The 7,069-nt window shown below is 42.0% G+C and overlaps 1 protein-coding gene across 7 annotated transcripts in view; it reads right to left on the reverse strand.

Annotated features, from left to right (window-relative positions):
* Positions 1–6,841, reverse strand: part of LRFN2 (leucine rich repeat and fibronectin type III domain containing 2) — a 160,877-nt gene extending 154,036 nt beyond the window's left edge. For 2 of the 7 annotated variants that reach the window (XM_037405781.1, XM_037405782.1), the window contains exons 1-3: positions 6,669–6,840; positions 5,511–5,593; positions 4,787–4,993 (exon numbers count right to left, since the gene is read on the reverse strand). The gene's annotated coding sequence lies outside the window, so the exon portion shown is untranslated. Of the gene's footprint in view, positions 1–4,786; positions 4,994–5,510; positions 5,761–6,668 lie in introns of those variants that run through there. The other 5 variants (XM_037405778.1, XM_037405776.1, XM_037405780.1 and 2 more) reach the window with 5 other exon arrangements.
* Positions 6,842–7,069: the final 228 nt, after the last annotated feature.

Genomic DNA, 7,069 nt, shown 5'->3' on the forward strand with positions numbered 1-7,069 from the left:
GCAGGAGAGGAAAAATTCCTTACTTTCTCACCAGAACATATATTTCCTCCAATATCACACGTCTGATCCCCCTAATCCATGTGGCTTGATCATACTGAGGTCTTCCAAAGTCTGTCCCTCTCCTAAGTTAAGTCAAACACTATATTCTTAACTGGACAGTTGCAGCAATTTGTCTCAGTCCTCCACATAAAGACTTAGGCACAGCCCTGACCTACCTTCTCTGGCTTCAGGCAAAGAGTCACACTGATAATTTTCTGCACCAGAGCCACACACGTGTTTTCCAGAGATTTTCAGTGCTACATTAGCTCTGTTAAAATAGACAAGGTGCTTTCAGCCTTCATGTACTTTCTGTTGATTTTATCCTTAATCCAGCTTTCTGTTCTGCTCAGAACCTACATTGGTATGCACTGAAATGCACCTGCTTTACCTCTCACCTTTCGACCAACCAGGGTCCAGAACCCTGGATTTACTGCTATTCCAGGGCCCTCTCCTTATCTCACCTCTTTCCATAACACTATGGTGATAGCAGATCTGTGGGAGGATTAAAGACCAGTTCCTTCCTGAGGAGTGATTAGCAGCAGCCTCCTAAATGCTCCATTGTACTGCTTGTACTATGGCTGCAGCCATTCTCTCATGTCTACTCTTAGCTGGCATACCCTCCCATCACGTAAGTTTTCCATAGCTGGAAGAATGATTTAAAGAGCAGGCACTCAGAGGTCTTGATAGACTCTCACAGCACTTGTTGACAAGGTGCTCCTGGAATAATTCCTTTTGTCCAAGTAAATTGACTTCCACATTGGGCTTGACAGAAAAGTTTTCTGGTCCCATGAACTGAAATGAAAGTGCTTACAATTTCCTTGGGCCAAACTGAGATAAAAAGTATGCAAGCCTTCTAATGAGGTAGAAATGTTTTGTTCCAGTTCGACTGACAGATTTGCTTGTCATTTAACAAAGTGGAATTTGAGCATGGCCCCTTTTGCGATCAAGTTTCATATGAATTATTTTCAGTTTTCATACAAAATGCATGAACTGGAAAGTAATAATAAAATTTATCTTCCAGAAAGAAGTAAGATGGGGTGTTCTGGCAATTTTCTCCCTACAGTTTTTTCAGTCAGGAAAATTCATAAAACTGACCATTTTCCAATCATGTTTCATTCTGATAAATTTATTTTCCTGAGAAAGAACATCTATCACTGAAAAAATCACACTCAGCTCTGCCTTCTATGTGGGTCAGTAGGGATTCTGCATAGGAGCAGACCCTGACAGCACATCTCTTCCTTTTGTCTCATGTTTTCAAATCTGCATTTCTTTTACTGAAAAGATATTTTCTGACTTTTGCTGCTGCTGCTGCTCATTTTGTATGTTCAAGTTGGCCTCCTGGATTTGTCACAAATGTTTTCCGATGAAGATGAGGATGTCATCGGAGACCCAGATCACAGGCAGGACAGAGCAAATGCGAAGAAGAAAGAAAGATTGGAAACACTGTCATGCAAATATTCTGAAGTATAGGAACAACAACTGCTTCTAGGGAAGCAGAAATACTTCTAAATGACATGCTCTTTTTCCAGTTTTCCATGCGGCATCACTGTGGGCCTTTTAATGACGTGTTTACATCTGTTAATTTCATGCCAAGTTTTGGCAGTTGCCCACACAGAATGTAATTATAGTTCCTAGAAGCAGAAGTACCACGTACAAGTTTCCCACCCTGCTGTGTGTCCTGGGTGGAGGTGGGCTGGGCAAAGGGTGACAGCTGGCCCTTCACTGAAGTGATGCATCACATTGGGTGATTTGTGGGTTTTGTTATTATTTCAGTGCACTCATACGAAACCTTGTCTTTTGTCACAAGTTTCAGTTGATGACTGAAAGCTCTTCAGCACCCTGTGAGCATGTGCGGCCTCTGGCCACTGATAGAGTAAATCTCAGAATCTTGGTGAGATCCTTGGTCATAATAATTGAAGCCTACATGGTTAAGGCAAAGAGGAAACACAAGAGATACAGTGATGGCACATTTGGTGTTGGGCAATGGATTCCACAGTCATCAGGACTGGCTTGAAGGAACCAGGGATGTCTTCCTTCTGCCTTTTGTAAGCAGTGTTACTGCTTTTCAGTCCACACCCAGAGGGCAGTTACTCTCTCCACAAAACTAAACACATGACAGCACACTACAACAAATCCAAAGTAAGTAAGGCTGAGCACTCAGGTCAGAAAGAATACTGAGTACTTTCATACTTTGTCTCCCACAGATCATCTTTGCAGGTCAAGGCTGAAATACATTAGCACTGCAAAAAGGGGTTTGGTGGTTGACAGGCACTGCCATCACCCTCTGTGCAGGTGGATAACAAACGCACTCTTGAGGGTTACCAGTCTGCAACTCTTTGCCAGGGAGTTAGATTCACTTGAAGTCACCTGAAGTATTCCTGCCTACTACCAGTTAAACATTGATAAATTTGAATCAGCTTTCCATTTTGTTTTTGGGTTTTTTTTCGTGGATTTTTTTTTTCCCCCACAAGGACAAAAAATTAACAAAAATAGGGGGATAAGATGGGTCTAAGGTCATTATATTGCAAGGTTCAGTCAGTGGCTAGAGTTCTCTGCAAAGAGAGGGAGCAGGAGAACTTTGACAGCGACTGCCAGGTTGCTGTCAGCTCCGGTCCACCCTGAGCAGCAGGCAGAGCAGAAGCCGTGGGGCAAGGCTACATGTGCCATTTATACTTCCCATTAGGGAAAATGATCAGTTATGTTCCAAATATAAATTTAAACAAGAAGCACTAATGTTGTGAAGAGCAGCGTGGGGCAGAGAGGGCAGCAGCATATGACAGCTCTGAGGCTGGGTGACATTTCTCACCCTACACGGTGCATCCGGGGCTGCCAGATTGCCTGCCTGCCAGTGCACTGCACAGCCAGATACCAGCGGACACTGGGCCCAGAGTCACCTTAAAAAAACAAAGCTGTGCTGGGAAGAGTGGGACAGACACCGCCTCTGATCAGAGAGGTGATACAGATCTTTGCTGGGGTTCATAGGTTAAAATGGCTTGGTTGAGCATAATGAGTTTTTTCTTCCTGTCCCCTAGCATTGTTTATTATTTTTTATTCACCCCCTCTTTCCCTGAGAATTAGTGGCACTTTCAGGGAAGGTCTGAAGCTCTGCTTTGCGCTGCTGCTACAAGGCAGCTATAAGCAGAGTGCACACAAAAAGCACTCTGTTGTGCTCAAGTGGTGATCCGTAGGCAATGCAAACTAACCACCAACCCAGGGCAAGCTGTAAACAAGGAAACTGTAACCGGCCTGAAACACGGCAAGATTAAAAGTAATTATCTGTCTCTCTTCCTTCTCACCACAAGCTCAAATTTGCCTTAGTACAGCCTCCATACACAGCAAGGTCCAACAGAAAATCGGTACCCTGCATGGCAATGTTTCCTCTTTCCCGAGCAACGGAAAATAACAGTGACAATCGTATGGCATCTGCTGGACTTATCCATGGTGAACATTGTACAATAAAGTTAAGAGGTGTCAATTTAATTAACTGTGACTTTATAGACTGAAGTGATGCTTAGTGTTTGCCTGTCTCTTCTCATCAGGAGAGTTATTCTGCCCTATTAATCCCAAAGATGGGGTAGATAAAATAAACACTACTCTTCTTAATATCTCCATGGTAGTGCCCCAAAAAGACTAGAACAGCCCCGGCAAAAAATGGTTCTTCCTTTAAAAACTGCTATTTGTCTCCTTTGGATAGGAAGGAGTTACTCAGTTTGAAAACTCTTCCTTAAATATATTACCACAACTGACCACTTTACATTTCCAGTTTACTAATCCATCATACTGGGACTTGTTGACTTCATCACAGATTTCCTCTTTAGTTTCTTGTTACATTTAGTCATGCACTTGCTTTGTGATGCAAAAGTGTGCATATGTCCATGCAAGTCAGGGAGAGACTCAGTTTCCATTTTGCTACATCTTGTCCTGTGCTGCCATTTAGATGCTTCCCCCCACCCAAATTCTCAGTACACTTAGTCTTGCTGAGAGCGTATATGTCTGATGACGTCAGACAGACATGACATAGCATATACCTGCTTGTGTACCCCACCCCCAACATGCCCACCTTGCCAATTCTGGATGTCCATTATCAGTGGCATCACCTTACCAAGAACACCAACCTCTGTGGCAGTAGACACTGAAGTGGGTGCCCACTGCTCCTCCACAATCCTCACTCCCTTCCCTTCTCTAGCTGTTCCTATGCCTTCTGTTTCTTCACATGACATTTGCCAAGGTCCTCACTCTTTCAGTGCATGGTTTTATATACAACAGAGTTGATCTGTCCAGCAAAGTTCTTTCTCAGCTTTGCAGGATTTACTAATACATCCTAAAAGCTGGAATCACTTACACAGCTTTACTCTATTGCCCGGTTTTTCCTGTATTACAAACCAAATTATTATACTTTCTTTCAAACCTCTTTCCATCACTGTTTCAAAACTGCTGTGAAGAAAAACCCTATTGACGCTTAAAAAATAAATATTCTTTTTGAACTGCCTTTTCATGCCGAGAGAAGCAGAAACTAAACCAAGATTAATTTCTCTACATGAACAATCTTATGTAGGCTAACAAGAAAATGAAGATAAAGTTATACATTTCTCTAATGCTTTTAAAATGCACAACAACAGATATTTTTTGGCCAAAAACTAGGTAACTGTATGAGTGGTTTGTGTACATATTTATATCTAGTTTATATTATAGCTGTATAGTTTATATATAAACATAAAAAAAACAACCCCAAAACCTTGGCACTTACCTTTGAGAAGTAACATTTATCCCAGGTTCGGTAAAAAAGTCTCAGACAGGCACTTAGACCTTCTTTCTATGCCATGCATCCTTTTTTCAAAAGAAGATATAATCAGAAAAATCCTGGTTGATGTCTAGCAAACCAAAATGCAGACTAGATTGTTTGTCAGATGCAGCCTGATTCAGTGAAGTCCGAGTGTGTGAATCCCTGAGACTCCTTTTTCAGTAATATCCAAAGCATAAAAAAGGGAAAGGAAAAAAAAAAAAAAAAAAAAGACAGACAGACAGAACAAAAAAAGAGTGAATAACTTGTTCTTTTCTTGTTTGGTTTAAAAAGACAGTCGTGGAGGACTAAGCAGCCTGCCGGCTTCTCAAGCATTCGGATCCTAGTGCATCCCAAGGTAGCACATGCATTTTGGTACTGCAAGTCTTCAAGTTCATACTAGCAAGCCCAGCTTCTGTGTATGTGCGTGTTCGTTGGGGAGGGGGGTTGAGCTGTTTTGTGGGGGGAAGAGAGACAGGGAGATACACACACACACTCATGCAGAGATGGAAAAAGGAAAACCAGCAAACTGGAGTGATCTCACAAAGTGCTCTAGATGGCAGAGCCTGCACAGCTTGTAAGACAAGCAATGTGCACACACACAGACACACACACAAAGAAAAAAAAAAGAGAGAAAGGGGGAAAAAAACCCTGAGAGAACTAGCAGGCAGCTTCAGGAATTTCTTCTTACCTCTTCTGACGATGCAACATACAGCAAGTGCTTCGTGCTGCATAGGAATCCGTGCAGGCACGACTCAGTCAGACCCCTCACTTCTGAAATAAACAAATAAGTAGTATAGGAAAGGGAAGAAAAACAGAAACCAGAGGAAATAAGGCTATGAAAAGAAGCTATTAAACAAGTAAGAGTGTTACAAAGAAGGCTTGAGTGGGTGGGAGGTGAATAGTTGATATGGGGAGAGGCATCCAAACTCCTGGCCGTAATACAGATTGGCTCTGTAATTATGTGGCAAAGCACTGCCTTCTAAGCCATTGCGTAATAATAGAAACCTAAGCTGTGTAGACACAGCCTGACATGCTAAATCCTTAGGAGCTACACTCAACATTTGTCATTGGAAAGCGTGTCTGTTCTCTGGGGGTGGGGGAAGCTGAGGGAAAATGGGAGAGAATTTTTACTGCAAAATGCACAAGCTGCAGCTGCAAAGAGCTCTCAGGTGGTGCCAATGCCTGAAATGTTAAAGTGAAACTCATATATATATAAATATATATGTATATGGAGAGATAGATAAATACAGTATGTGGTGTTTAAGGACATGGTTTAGTGGTGGACTTAGCAGTGCTGAGTTAATGGTTGGACTTGATCTTAAAGGTCTTTTCCAACCTAACTATTTCTATAATTCTATGATTCTAATAATATTGTCAGCTCCATTCACGCTGTTCAATACTAGAAGAATTTTTCCCTTGCTGTATTTTAGTAACTCAAATGACAAAGGGAAGGGCATATACAAAAGTGTTCAGTGTTAAATATTATTATTTATAATGCTGATGTCAAGTAGTGCTCCCTTTGTACTGATCAGTACTAGAATGTCTAAATAAACCTGAATTAGGATAAAAGAACTTGGGAGGAGCGATCAGCCTTTTCCATTTACTGGCAGCTTCCTCTCTCCAGCCCTCCAGACACAGACATTTTCTTCTGCCTCCCTTGGTTGAAGAGGCTCCTAGACAGAGCCAGGGAAAAGATAAGCACTAGCTAAGTAAGAGTAGGTAAAACCCCAGCTCATTCAAGTTACCACAGACAAGCATCGATACACCAACAGACAGAACAATTTATAATGCACATAGAAGCAATAACAAACCAAGAAAGCAATATAATTTTGCAGTGGAAATTTACCTGGAAACTGTGGCCCTGGCTCACACCTATGGTCCATCTAGTCCAGTAACTTCCCTCTGGAAAGTGATCAGTACCTCCACCTCTGAGGAATATGAATGAGTTTGTGCAGCCAGGGCTAGACAGCCAGGGCTAACCTGTTCATGGGCAAAGCTTCTCCTTAATCGCTGTTCTTTAAAGATTAGTTAATGCACTGAAGCATGAGCTGGGGAACAGTCTGCTTCTGCACATCCAGATTAAATATGTAGTGTCTGATTCTAAGGCCCTTTGTAGTTGGCGTAAAGTACACCTCTTTTTAGGCACCCTAGATCTAAAGAGTAAAATCTTCTGACACTTTGTAAACATCCTGGTGTGAAAAAAGGGCATGAGTTCAGAAAGAGCTGTACTATTTCAGTCTGGAGAGA

Source organism: Falco rusticolus, chromosome 12 (genome assembly GCF_015220075.1).
Source record: "Falco rusticolus isolate bFalRus1 chromosome 12, bFalRus1.pri, whole genome shotgun sequence".
In the NCBI taxonomy this organism is placed as follows: Eukaryota; Metazoa; Chordata; class Aves; order Falconiformes; family Falconidae; genus Falco; species Falco rusticolus.